Consider the following 15,388-nt stretch of genomic DNA (forward strand, 5'->3'; position numbering starts at 1 on the left):
CTAACCATTAGGCCACCAGGGAACTCCCACACTTTTCTATGTATGGGAAGATGCAAGAGTCTGGGCTCATTGAAATCATTCCTTTGATATGCACCTCAGCTATCTGGGGCCAGTATCCTGTGCTTTCTCATCCTGAGTCTCCTCTGGGTGCACCGTCAGGGGGGTGGGGCGTGGGGTGGCGGCAGCTGTAGACTGCTCGATGGCTGGCATCCTGTTTCTATCTTGAGATCCCTCAGGGCTCACCATTAGGGAGGCTGTAATGTAACGGCTTGATGGCTGCAGCATCCTTTATTTACCGATATGGCAGGCAACATTTTTTTTAATTGACATAGCCATTGTTATGAGATAAAAAAGGCAGAGGCCCTCCTGAGGAAACAGGCTCAGAGAGGTAAACTCACTTTTTATTTCTTTTTTAAAATTTTATTTATATATGTATATTTATTGAAGTATAGTTGATTTACAATGTTGTGTTAATTACTGCTATACAGCAAAGTGATTCAGTTATACATATATATATTCTTTTTGTAAAATATTCTTTTCCATTATGGTTTCTCATAGGATATTGAATATAATTATCTGTGCTATACAGTATAAACTTACTTTTTTTTTTTAGCTGTGTCGGGTCTTAGTTGCTGCAAGCGGGATCTTCTTTGAGGTACATGGGATCTTTTGTTGCAGCGCGCGGGCTCCAGAGCACGTGGGCTCTGTAGTTTGCAGCACACAGGCTCTCTCATTGAGGCATGCGAGCTCAGTAGTTGCGGTGCGTGGACTGAGTTGCCCCGTGGCATGTGGGATCGTAGATCCCCGACGAGGGATGCAACCCGCCTCCCCTGCATTGGAAGGCAGATTCTTTACCACTGGACCACCGGGGAAGTCCCTAAACTTACTTTTTTTTTTTTTTTTTTTAAAGAGAGCGGTTGCTTGAGGATAAACAGCTAGTTTTTTTCTTTTTTTAATTAATTAATTAATTTATTTATTTATGGCTGTGTTGGGTCTTCGTTTCCGTGCAAGGGCCTTCTCCAGTTGCGGCAAGCGGGGACACTCTTCATCGCGGTGCGCAGGCCTCTCACCATCGCGGCCTCTCTTGTTGCGGAGCACAGGCTCCAGACGCACAGGCTCAGCAATTGTGGCTCAGGGGCCCAGCCGTTCTGCGGCATGTGGGAACTTCCCAGACCAGGGCTCGAACCCGTGTCCCCTGCATTGGCAGGCAGACTCTCAACCACTGCGCCACCAGGGAAGCCCCCCTAAACTTACTTTTTAAAAGTCACTTGAGGCAGAAGCACCTGAGAGTAAACAGAGACATATGTTGACATGCAGTAGGTTAACTATTGTTATTCTTAAGTGAATGAATGAATATCTTGTTAATTTTCTGTCATAATTTCTAATTCTATAAATATGGATAGATGTAACCCACATAAACCAAAGCTCTTAAATGTTCTCAGTGATTTTTAAGAGTGTAAAGTGATTTTTGGTCTCAGGACCAAAAGGTTTAAGAACTGCTGTCCACGGACAATGCCTGGCACTTAGCAAACTGATGTCAGTGTTGGTTAAATAACAAAATAAGCAACAAAACTGATATGGTTGCAATTTATCACATAAGAGAACTTTGTTTCTTGTTTTGCATTCGTAGACATTTTAAAGGGTCCAAGCTTTTTCTGTTAGAGACAGACATTCTGTAGGAAGATTCCAGCAGCCTTACTTATCATTATTGCTTCATTTGATCACTTTTCAATGTGACTAAGACACTTAGGTTGCAGATGAGAATTACTGGGGTACACACATTCACATTTCAGATAACCCTCATATGTTGCCTAATTAAAGATCAACTTTTTTTTTTTTAATCCCCTAACTGCTGTGTGATGTTGGGGAAGTGAGTGCACCTCTCTGAACCTCAGTTTTCTCGTTTCTAAAATGAAGATCATAGTACCCACCCATTAAGACTATACTGAGGATTAAATGAGTGATTAAATGTAAAGTGCTTAGAACAGGGCCTGGCATGTAGAAAGCACTATAAAATTGCTCTTATTATTTTTGACAACTGAATTTGCCTTGTGATTCTGAGTTTTCAGCTTTATTGAAAAAGTTGTTGAATTCTGTGGAAAAATGAACATTTGTATAGATTAAGGTATTTAATACAGCTTAATACTTAGGGGACTGTAGATCTTAATGGCTGTAGAAAATTGATTTTGTTCAAAATATTATGTCATCTTCATGCTTAAGGATGTTCTTCATTAGAAAATAATAAATATACACTAAGTGGAAAGAACCAAAATGAGAATCTTCGTTTAGTTTAATCAGAATTCTGAAAAGGTCACCAAAAAATCCTTGGATTCATATATAATAAAGCCATTTTGTAAATTTGATTATCTGAAGCTGTAAATGCCTCAATTTCACTAATCATGTTTGACAATCATGCTTTTGGATGCAAACATTGTTACTGGTTTCTAAAAAGCAAACAATAATTAATAAGTCCAAAAAATCAGATTTAGTCTAACTGTGAACGCTAAACACCAATTCTAAGTGATGAAACAATCAAAGAAATTTATAAAAATCACTTATGTTCTACGCAGGAACATCCAGTAATATATAAAAATGATGGTGTGAATATTCAATAAATAAATAAATAAGCAAATAAATAAATAACTCTTCCTTGTTATAAGACAAAATAATGAAGAATAAAATTAAATTGAGGGGACTTCCCTGGTGGTGCAGTGGTTAAGAATCCGCCTGCCAATGTAGGGGACACAGGTTCGAGCCCCGGTCCGGGAAGATCCCACATGCCGCGGAGCAACTAAGCCCGTGCGCCGCAACTACTGAGCCTGCGCTCTAGAGCCTGCAAGCCACAACTACTGAGCCTGTGTGCCACAACTACTGAAGCCCGCGCGCCTGGAGCCTGTGCTCCGCAACAAGAGAATCCACCGCAATGAGAAGCCCGCCCACCGCAACGAAGAGTAGCCCCCGCTCTCCGCAAATAGAGAAAGCCCGCACGCAGTAAGGAAGACCCAGTGCAGCCAAAAATAAATTAAAAAATTAAAATAAATGGTAAAGAAATCTCAGCTAAATTAGTAGCAATCACTGCGAGCTCCGGTCTCAGGCGCTGCTGCGAGATGCCTCCACCGCCATCTGGCGGCCAATGTTGGGCTAAAGCCTCAAAGGTGGAAAGAGCAGAAAGGGGATCTACAGTGGAAGCACCCAAAAAAATTTCAGCAGTTTTCAATGTGATTGGCTAAAAACAGTTTTATTGCACTATAAAAATTTACAAACATCTGGAGGGACACCTGTTTGAGAAGACTCCTCTTAGGAGGCGTTTAAGAAACACTGGCTTGAGGTGGGGGTGGGGGAGGAAGGATTGCGAATTTGGGATTAGCAGATGCAAACTACTATATATAGGATGGATAAACAGCAAGGTCCTACTGTATAGCACAGGGAACTATATTCAATATCCTGTGATAAGCCATAATGGAAAAGAATATGAAAAAGAATGTATATATTATATATGTATAACTGAATCACTGTGCTGTACAGCAGAAATTAACACAATATTGTAAATCAACTATATTTCAATAAAATTTTTTTAGAAAAGAAACACTGGCTTGGGTATTTAAGAAAAGCCCTCAGCATATATCGCACTCAATGGTGGAAGAGTGAAAGCTTTCCTTCTAACATCGGGAGCAAAAAATGATGCTGCCTTTGCCTCTTCTATTCAAAAATCTAGGGGAAGTTCTATCCGGAGCAATTAAGCTAGAAAAACAAATAGAAGGCAGTTAAGTTGTAAAGGCAGATAAGACTATCTTTATCTGCAGATAACATGATCTTATACATAGAAAATGCTAAAGAATCCACACAAAAAAACCTGTCAGACCCCTGCTCGCTGAAACTAGAGAAACATGCGCAACGAAGACCCAATGCAGCCAAAAAAGAAATTAAAAAAAAAACCTTTTAGAGCTAATAAATAATTTCTGCAGAGTTGCAGATACAAGAGCAACACACAAAAATCAGCTATATTTTTTACACTAGCAATGAACGATCTGAAAAGGAAATTAAGAAAGCAGTTCCCTTTACAATAGCATCAAAAAGAATACAATACGTATAAATGAATTTGAGCAAGGAGAGAAAAGTCTCATGCACTGAAATCTGACAAACATGGCTGAAAGAAATTAAAAGCAACATAAATAAATGGGAAGTTGTCTTGCATTCATGGATTGGAAGACAATATTATTAAGATGACAATACTCCCCAAAGAAATATAGGGATCCAATGCAATCCTTATCAAAATCCCAAAACAAGACAAAACAAAAACCCAGCCTTTATTTGCAGAAATGGAAAAGGTGACACTGAACTTCATATGGAATTGCAAGAGACCCCACATACCAAAACAATCTTGGAAAAGAACAAAGTTGGAGGATTCACACTTCTCGATTTCAAACCTGACTACAAAGCTACAGTAATCAAAACAATGTGGTACTGGCATAAAGACATAGAAATCAGTGGAGTAGACTGAGAGTCCAGAAATCTATACATCAACAGCCAATTGATTTTTTTTAAAAAAAATATTTATTTATTATGGCTGCACTGGGTCTTAGTTGCAGCATGCATGCGGGCTCCCCGACTAGGGATTGAACTTGGGCTGCCTGCATTGGGAGCGTGGAGTCTTATGCATTAGAGCACCAGGGAAGTCCCAGCCAATTGATTTTTGACAAGGGAGCCAAGTCCATTCAATGGAGGAAAGAATAGTCTCTTCAATAAATGGTGCTGGAACAGCTGGATATCTCCATGCAAAAGTCTGAAGTTGTACCCCTACATCATACCAGATACAAAAATTAAATCATCAAAGTCTTAAATGTAAGAGCTAAAACTATAAAACTCTTAGAAGAAAAAATCGGGATCAATCATCATGACTTTTGATTTGGCAATGGTTTCTTAGGACACCAAAAGCACAGGCAACAGAAGAAGAAAATAGATAAATTGGACTTCATCAAAATTAAAAATTTTGTGCATCAAAGGACACTATCAGGAGCGTGAAAAGACAACCCACGAATGGGAAAAATATTTGCAAATCATATATCTGATAAAAGTCTAGATCCAGAATCTATAAAGTCTCCTACAACTCCCTGCTCCTCCCACAAGATTCCTACAACTTGAGAGACAACCCAAATCAAAAACAGGCAAAGACCTTGAATGGACATTTCTCCAAAGAAGAATACAAATGGCCAAAACATACATGAAAATATACTCAACACACAAATCATTAAGGAAATGAAAATCAAAACCACAATGAAATAGCACTTCACCACCACTAGGATGGCTATAACAACAACAAAAAAAAAGGAAAACAAGGTTGGTGAGGATGTGGAGAAATGAGAACTCTTAAGCTTTGCCAATGGGAACGTGAAATTGCAAAATAGTGCAGCTGCTGGGGAAAAGTGGAATATTATTCAACCTTAAAAAGGAATGAAATACACACACTACATCACAGATGAACTTTGAAAACATCAAGCTAAGTGAAAGAAGCCAGAAGAAGGCCACACGTTGTATAATTCCATTTATATGAAATCTCCAGAATAGGTTAGTTTATAGAGACAGAAAGCCGATTAGTGTTTTGCAGGAGGGAGGGAAGGAACAGAGGAGTGACTGCTTAATGGGGACAAGGTTTCCTTTTGGGATGATGAAATGTTCTGGAATTAGATAGATAATAGGACAGTTGCACAACATTGTGAATGGACTAAATGCCACTGAATTGTATACTTTATTTTTTTATTGTTTATTTATTTATTTTTTTGGCCACACGGCTTGCGGGATCTTGTTTCCCCAACCAGGGATTGAACCCGGGCCCTCCGCAGTGAAAGCGCCGAGTCTTAACCACTGGACCGCCAGGGAATTCCCAGAATTGTATACATTAAAATAGCTAAAATGGTGAATTTTATGTTATATGAATTTTAACACACATGCACAATGTGTTAAATGTACAGAATGCTAAAGGCTGCCCATAATAGTCAAATAATAGCTAGCATTTTTCCGAGGCTTTCTCTGAACGGGTACTAGGCACCTACCCTACAGTATTTCTTTCCTCTCCATTTACAGATGGGAATGCTAAGATTCAGAGGTTCTCTGCCCATGTTACTTCAGTGATAAGGGGCTGGGTAACTCAGGATGTCTCTCCCCGCAGCCCCTCACCAACCCGCGCCTATATCCTAAACCAAGGTTTATGCTATATGCCCACAATTTGCATGTGATTTCAAAAGATTTAGGAGTCCAGCCCTGATCTATAACTCCTGATTAAGGATCCCTATTCCGCGCTTTCCTGGTGGCGCAGCGGTTGAGAATCCGCCTGCCAATGCAGGGCACACGGGTTCGAGCCCTGGTCTGGGAAGATCCCACATGCCGCGGAGCAACTGGGCCCGTGAGCCACAACGACTGAGCCTGCGCATCTGGAGCCTGTGCTCCGCAGCAAGAGAGGCCGCGATAGTGAGAGGCCCGCGCACCGCGATGAAGAGTGGCCCTCGCTCGCCGCAACCAGAGAAAGCCCTCACACAGAAACGAAGACCCAACACAGCCAAAAAAAAAAAAAAACCTTTAAAAAAAAAAAAACCCCTATTCCAGCCCACCCTGCCAATTTCGGCGAGCCAATCGGATGGCGGAAATCTCATGACGTCAGTGGTCGCTAGGCTTAGGCCTCAGGTCGCGGCTCTGGGTCGGTGGAAATCTGCGGATGCTGAAAGTGACCCAGGTGGCATTGGGCCTTCGTTAATGGGAGACAGTCCAAGCAGCCAGGGAGGGTTAATGGGATCCCTCTCCACACACATACTCAAATCCCAGTGGCCAGGAAATGTTTCTTCCAAGAAACTAAATTTATTAAAGGCAAGAAGGTGCAAAGCACGTTAGACTTAACCCACACCCCTCCGCGCGCCCTCCCCAGGAAGTAAGGTTTAGTGGTTAAGAACGTGGACTTCGCGGCTAGACTATGGGTTAAAATCTTAACTCTTCCGTTTTCTAGCTGTGTGGGTTTGGGCAAAGTGACCCCTTCTCTGAGCCTCAGTTTCCCCATCTATAAAATGGGAATAATAATAGCACTTCGCTCATGGGCTTGTTGGGAGAATAAATAGGACAATTGTGCCTGTCACACTGTCCGCGACCAGGCAGCGACCGGGAGCAACAGGGCACTAAAAGTTGGTGGGGCCCAGCTAGACACACAGAGAGCAGAGGAAATGCGGCCTTGCCCTCTGGGCACCCTAACATCCCAGGTGATCAACTACCTGCTCCCAGGGAACTTTGATCCTGCTCCTGAGGCCCGGGAAGGGGAATTAATTCATGCCACAAATGTTGTTTAAGAGCTTACTGTGTGCCAGGCCCTTAAGCTGGGATTGGAGATCCATCAGGGGACAAGAGTAAATACCACACATTGGTAAAATTACTATTACAAGTTATATACTTTCTATTGTATATTTATATAAGTATATTTATATATTATATATTTATATTTCTTGTAAAGTATATATATGTATATTATAAAGTCTGTATTTATATATTATATACTAGTAAGCATTTACATACTTATATACTATTAAGTATAATATGTTTAGGTGTTATATCATGAAGTTCATTTATATTTCATGAAGTATAATATGTTTGTACATTTAAATGTATATATTTATTATAAAGTATATACAACTCATATGCATGTATGTTAAAGATGAGTGCTATGGAAAAAAATGAAGCAGGGAAAGATGATGGAGTATTGGAAGAGAGTATAATTTTAAATACTGTGGCCGGGAAAAGCCTCACTTAGGTGTCATTCAGAAAACCTTTTTGTTACGAAAAATGTCAAATGTACAGAAAAGTAGAAAGAATAGTACAGTTCACTCCTATACCCACCACCAGCATTCAGCAATTTGCCACATTTGCTTCTTCTGTCTGATATTTCTATATTTGTTGAACCAGATTAGAATTCATTTCACACGTCTTCACTCCCTCCACCCCCCCAGCCTCACTTTGTATTTCCAACAATGAGGACATTCTCCTCTGCTATAAATCCTTTCACCACACCTAATGAAATTAACAGTTACCTAATAGCATCTCATTCCCCGTAGAAAGTGGCATTGGAGAGGCTACCTGAAGCAGGTGAGGGGTGAGCCATGAGGGCTTCTGGGGGGAAGAGCATTCCAAGCCAAGAGAACAGCCAGTGCAAAGGCCCTAAGTCTAGAGGGTGCCATATGTGTCCCAGGAACTTGGAGGAAGCTAGTGTGGCTGGAACGGAGTGAGCGAGCCAGGAGAGGGTGGAATATGAGGGTGAAGACGAGAGTGGCCAGATCCTTCAGAGGCTTGTAAGCCCACGGTGAGCATGAAAGCTTTTCTAGGAATGAGCCCAGAGCCAGGAAAGAGGTCGGAGCGGAAAAGGACCTTGACCTGCTGTAAATGGAAAGAGTCCAGGTGACGGGGGTGGCAGCAGAGCCAGGCTGGTAACTGTGGCAGGGGCAAGAAGTGATTGGATTCTGGGTACAGGTGAAAGGTCAGACCAACAGGATTTGCTGATGTATTAATTCACACCCCTACCAGCCACGTATGAGAGGCGAAAGTGAAATAAAATAAGACTTCTTTCACTCAACACTGTTTTGTGAGATTTTTTTTTCATGCTGTTTTGTATTAGTTGGCTCATTGAAAACTTGAATTTGCTGCGTGCTGGCAACTATTAACACAGCATTTACATGGTATTTATTTATAACTATTTACATTGTATTAGGTATTAGAAGTAATCTAGAGAGGATTTAAAGGAGGAGGAGGTTGCAGCCACTGTGGAAAACAGTATGGAGGCTTCTCAAAAAATTAAAAATAGAACCACGTTATGACCCAGCAATTCCACTCCTGGGTATATATCCCAAAAAAACAAAAACACTAATTTGAAAAGATACATGCACCCTGACGTTCATAGCAGCGTTATGTACGATAGCCAAGATATGGAAACAAACTAAGTGTCCATCAACAGATGAATGGCTAAACACCTGGTGTTTTCAGTTTTGTTTATATTTTTAGTTTAGTTTAGGGTTTTGTGTGTGTGTGTGTTTTGTTTTTTCATTTTTTCCTTCCATTCTGGTGGGATACTGATTTTTTTACAAATCAACTTTTCAGTTTGGAATAACTTCATATTTACAAAGTAAATTTGCAGAGCTAGTACAGAAACTTCCTGTACCCTTCACCCAGCTTCCCTTAATGCAAACAAACTATATAACAATGGTGTATTTGTCAGAACTAAGAAATTAACAGTACGATACTATTAACAAAACGACAGGCTTTATTTGAATGTCATCAATTTTTCCACAATTGTCCTTTTTCTGTTCCAAGATCCATCAAGGATGCTACATTGTATATAGTTGTCCTATGTCCTTAGTTTCCTCCAATTTGTGAGTTTTCAGTTTTCCCTTGTCTTTCATGACCTTGACAGTTTTGAAGGATATTGGTTGAGTATGTTGCGGAATGCCCTTCAGTTTCAGTCTGTCTAATATTTTCTCATGCTTAGACTATACAGCAATTTTCCTCTGGTGAGTGTGGGAAGAAATTGGGTCAGGCAATGTTCTATTGCTTAACCTGGGTGGTGGTGGCTAAGGAGTTTGCTTCATACTTATTTCTTAAATTGTACGCGGTAGGTTGAAAAATGTCCTTATAAATGGTATCCAAGTCCTAATTCCTGGAACCAGCAAATGTTACCTTATATAACAAAAAAAGATTATTACAAATCTGATTAAATTAGTGATCTTGAGATGGGTGATAATCTTAGGTTATCTGGGCAGGTCCTAAATGCAATTACATGTATCCTTATGTGAGGGAGGCAGAGAAATATTTGACACACACAGAAGAGAAGGTGATGTAAAGATGGAGCAGAGAGAGATTTGAAGATGCTGGCCTTGAAAATTGGAGTCATGTGGCCACAAGCCAAGGACTGCTGGTAACCATTAAAAGCTGGAGGAGGTAAAGAACAGATTCTCCCTTAAGACCCTCTGGAGGGAGCATAGCCTTGCCCACACCTTGATTTCTTTCTTTCTTTCTCTTTTTTAAAAAAAAATTTTTGGCCTCACCGCATGGTGCTGCGGCATGCGGGATCTTAGTTCCCCCACCATGGATTTAACCCATGCCCCCTGCAGTGGACGCGCGGAGTCTTAACCACTGGACCGCCAGGGAAGTCCCCACACCTTGACTTCGACTTGGTGATTCTGATTTTGGACCTCCGGCCTCCAGAACTGTGAGAGAATAATTTCTTGTTATTTTAAGGCACCCAATTAATAATACTTTGGTCCAGCAACTTTAAGAAACGAATCTACCATACATTTCAGTTTTATTTATGTAGTAAGTATTTATGCTATATGTCAGGATAAAAAGTTTAAAAATTAACCTAACAGCTTTCCCTTTTCTTTCATTGGCAAAAGTAATGTTGACAGTTCTTGTGATAAGGCAAATGGATTTTAACCCCAGTGGAACTTTCTCCTGCTGAGTATTTCAAAATATTGACGCTCTAATTTACAACTCAGTCTTGCATAGGTAAAGCAGCCACCTGCTAGCTTGGATGCCATGAAAGGGCAAAATGAATCAAACAGGCAGAATATCTGATATACCCTGCTTCATTGATCTAAGGGGCGCATTTTAACCTCTGAAATAAGGATGCATCTTTTTTTTTTTTAATTTAATTTATTTATTTAATTTTGACTGTGTTTGGTCTTCATTGCTGCACACGGGGTTTCTCTAGTTGTGGCGAGCGGGGGCTACTCTTGGCTGCAGTGCGCAGGCACTACTCTTCATTGTGGTGCGCTGGCTTCTCATTGCGGTGGCTTCTCTTGTTGTGGAGCACAGACTCTAGGTGCATGGGCTTTAGTAGTTGTGGCACACGGGCTCCGTAGTCGTGGCCCGCGGGCTGTAGAGCACAGGCTCAGTAGTTGTGGCACACAGGCTTAGCTGCTCCGCGGCATGTGGGATCTTCCCGGACCAGGGCTCGAACCCGTGTCTGCTGCATTGGCCGGCGGATTCTTAAGCACCGCGCCACCAGGGAGGTCCAAGGGTGTATCTTATAATCCATGGCGTCTTACAAGTTTTCATTGCCTGCCTGTGTGTGAGCATCAAAGGTATGAGCTTCACAGTGCTGAGTGGAGATCAGCAGCTTGGAAAAAAAATCCCAGAAGCAATGCTGAAACACACTTTTAATGCCCCAGGAAACAGGGCTGTGGGGAGGATGTACAGATGGATGGTGAATCCGATATGTTTAGCAGCAAACCCAACCCTGACCCCAATTTTACACATTTCAGTGAGGATCTAGTAGAGTGAGAGTTGTCATTGAGAGGTGGTGTGGGCTAATGGACTGAGAAAGTTCTCAAAGAGGTGACATTTGAACTGGGTCATGATGGAGAGGAATCCTCCAGGCAGAGGAATGTTGGTGGCAGAGAAGTCAGCTGACCACCAAGAATTTGTGTTCCCTTTCCATAATGCCCAAGGAGAGACTACATTTCCCAGCCTTCCTTGCATGAAAGTTGGGTCATGTGAGGTCATGTGACTGGTTCTGGCCAATGGAATACAAGCAAGAGAGCTCTGCTCCACTTCCAGGCCTGGTTCATAAAAATCTCCCAATGTGTCCATATCTCTCTTCTCCACCTGCTGATTGGATGTGGATGCTAGTGTATTAGTTATCTATTGCTGTGTAACAAATTACCACCCCCCTCCCCTGCCCCAATTCCTCACAGCTTAACATAACAAACATTTATTATCTCACTGAGTTTCTGAGGGTCAGGAATTCAGAACAGCTTTAGCTGGGCGGTTCTGACTCAGGCTTTCTTATGAGGTTTCAGTCAAGCTGTTAGCCAGGGCTGCAGTCATCTGAAGGCTCAGTGGGGCTGGAAGAGTCAGTTCCAAGCTCACTCGTTTGGCTGTTGGCTGGAGGCCTCAGCTCTTCTCTGTCTGAAGGTGTCTCCATAGATTGTTTGGGTGTCCTCATGGCACAGGAGCTTGTACAATAGGGAAGAACAAATCTGACTCCATATTGGACCGGTTTCTTTTACTTTACTTTAACCTTTGTATTCTGTTGCTTTTGCTACAAGTTAATCACTAAAGGGATGTTGCCTATAACCTTAAATTATACATAATGGCCCATCTCTGGGAACCCTGCCTCCCAGGTAATGAACATTAAGCTAAAATACCTTTGTTAAGCTCATAGGAAACCTCCTGACCAGGCCCACCTGTGAATGGCTGTGGGAAGAAAGAAATTAACACACCCCTTCCGGGGTCTGACTGGAACGAGGACTTTACCCTCTCCCCTTTTAGTATAAAAGAAGCCTAAATTCTAACTCAGGGGAGGTGGTTCTTTGGGACACTAGTCCGCCATCTTCTCAGACTGTGGGCTTTCTGAATAAAAAGTTGCTATTCCTTGCCCCCAAAATGCATCTCTCGATTTATTGGCCTGTTGTGCGGTGAGCAGCATGAGCTTGGACTTGGTAACACTAGCTTCCCCCAGGGAAGGCGATGAGAGAGAAAGAGCCCAAGATGAAAGCCACAGTCTCTATAACCTAGTCGCAGAAGTGACATCCCATCACATAAACCAACCCTTCTTGTGGGAGAAGACTACACAGCATGTAGCTGTAAGGAGGTGGGAATGATTGGGGTTCATCTTGGAGCCTGGCTACTATATCCAGGGAGACCTTGGGAGATACATGTTAAGACAACACAGCTGCCATCAGCCTGGGTTCCTGTCCCTCTTCCTCTCTGCTGATTGGACTTTACATGAAGGAAAATTAAAAATCAATTGCCTAAACCATTGATATTTCAGAGCTTACCTGCGTCAGTGATTAACATGGTTTTCGCTAATTACAGGGATCAATTGCCAAAGGGACAAGATGTGGACGTTTAAACAGAACACATAACACTTTGTGACTTTACCAGGTACATATATAACTTTGATTAAAAAATAAATATGAAAAAAGGGGAATAAAGAAAACCCCATAACCCAACAGAAGCGAGGAAGAGACAAAATAATACACTGGATAAACTCCAAATGGCTCAAAGATTTCAATGTAAAATATGAAACCATAAAAGAATGAAAAGTAAACATGGGAAAATTCCTTTATAACCTGGCTGAGGAGAAAACCTTTGAACCATGACTCAAAATCTAGAAGCCATAAAAGGAAGCACTGAGGGACTTCCCTGGTGGTCCAGTGGCTAGGACTCCTCTTCCAATGCAGGGGGCCCAGGTTCGTTCCCTGGTCAGGGAACTAGATCCCACATGCATGCCACAACTAAGAGTTCACATGCCACAACTAAAGATCCTGCATGCCGCAACAAACATCTCACACGCGGCAACGAAGATCCCACGTGTGGCAACTGAGACCCGACACAGCCAAATAAATAAATAAATACTTTTTTTAAAAAAAGAAAGCACTGATATATTTAAATGCATGAAATAGGGTCAAATATTCTTCCTCTTCCCTTTCCTTTTCTTCCTAAACAATACAGTCCTAAGGCTCTTGTTTGAGGCAGGCAAGGCCAGCTTGGAGTGGGGGTGGAGACAATGGCCCAGAATGGGGTGTCAGGACCTTAGTGGGGTAAGAAGGGCATCTACTTCTGGAGCACCTCAGCACAGTGGGAGCATCCCAGTGGGAGGTGTGCTGGGAGAGGGCTCTGGCTTGGGGAGTAAAAACCCCAGCTGTATGATGAGGGTATGTGTGGGAGTTGGGGAGGGGAAGGATAACATACAGGGGAATTGATCAAAGAAGTAAATTAAGGAAAACGGAAGTCAGATTTCTCACTGCGGAGGAAGGAGGGTGTACATATGGAAGGGAGAAAACTAGAGGTATCAGACTTGAATTGGCTATATCATCGTAAATTCATGGTTTTCAACATACATAAACAGATACCAAATTATATAAATAATAATATAATAATATATACGCCTAATATATATGTGCGTGCATATGTATATATACCTAATGTATAGATGTGTGTATCTACATATATATACACACCCAGTATATAATACATACATTATATATACGTATATGGTATACAAAGCTTCATGTTCAAAAATACTGTCTCTTAATGGATAAAGAAGATGTGGTACCTATATACAATGGAATATTACTCAGCCATAAAAAGGAACAAAACTGGGTCATTTGTAGAGATGTGGATGGACCTAGAGTCTGTCATACTGAGTGAAGTCAGTCAGAAAGAGAAAAACAAATATCGTATATTGCATATATGTGGAACCTAGAAAAATGGGTACAGATGAACCAGTTTGCAGGGCAGAAATAGAGACACAGATGTAGAGAACAAACATATGGACACCAAGGGGGGAAAGTGGCAGGGGTGGGTGGTGTGATGAATTGGGCGATTGGGATTGACATATATACACTAATATGTATAAAATAGGTAACTAATAAGAACCTGCTGTATAAAAAAATAAATAAAATTAAAAATAAAAATACTGTCTCTTGACATTATATTGTTTGCCTGGGTATGAAAGTTTAGGATCACACTTTATTTCCTTGTGGTCATGACAAGCATTGCTGCAATTTCTTCTTGAAGTAACGCTTGCTGTCTAACAGTCTGAGGCCATGGTTGTCTCAATTTCTTTTGGTAAATTTACGTTCTTCAGTAGTTCTTTCAGGGACTGGTAGAGTAAACATTTTCCAGGTTTTTTTTAAAATAAATTTATTTATTTTATTTATTTATTTTTGGCTGCATGGGGTCTTTGTTGCTGCATGCGGGCTTTCTCTAGCTGCGGCGAGCGGGGGCTACTCTTCCTTGTGGTGCGCGGGCTTCTCACTGCAGTGGCTTCTCTTGTTGCGGAGCACGGGCTCTAGGTGCGCGGGCTTCAGTAGTTGTGGCACACAGGCTCAGTAGTTTTGACGTGCAGACTCAGTAGTTGTGGCACACGGGCTTAGTTGCTCTGCAGCATGTGGGATCCTCCCCGACCAGGCCTCGAACCCGTGTCCCCTGCATTGGCAGGCGGATTCTCAACCACTGCACCACCAGGGAAGCCCCATTTTCCAGTTTTTATTTGTCTGATAATGTCTTTAGTTTGTCCTCATTTTGGGAAGTTGATATGGTTTATATTCAATCTGGGTTTACAATTATTTTCTCTCAGCACGTTGGAGATATTATACCACTGACTTCTGGCTTCCATTGTTGCTATTAACAAGTCCATTGTCAATTGAATTGTCTTTTGTAGGCATGTTTTCCACTCCCTGGCTTCTTAAGTGTGTCTCCTCTTTGTCTTTGATGTTCTGCAGATCATCTAGGTGTGCATTTCTTTTATCCTGCCAGGACACGTTGTGCTTCCTGCATCTAAGAAATCACTTGTTTCATCAATTCTTGAAGTGCTCAGCCATTATCTACTCGAAGCTTACTTCTCCCTCATTTCTAC

This window comes from Balaenoptera physalus (genome assembly GCF_965194825.1).
Source record: "Balaenoptera physalus genome assembly, chromosome: 19".
In the NCBI taxonomy this organism is placed as follows: domain Eukaryota; kingdom Metazoa; phylum Chordata; class Mammalia; order Artiodactyla; family Balaenopteridae; genus Balaenoptera; species Balaenoptera physalus.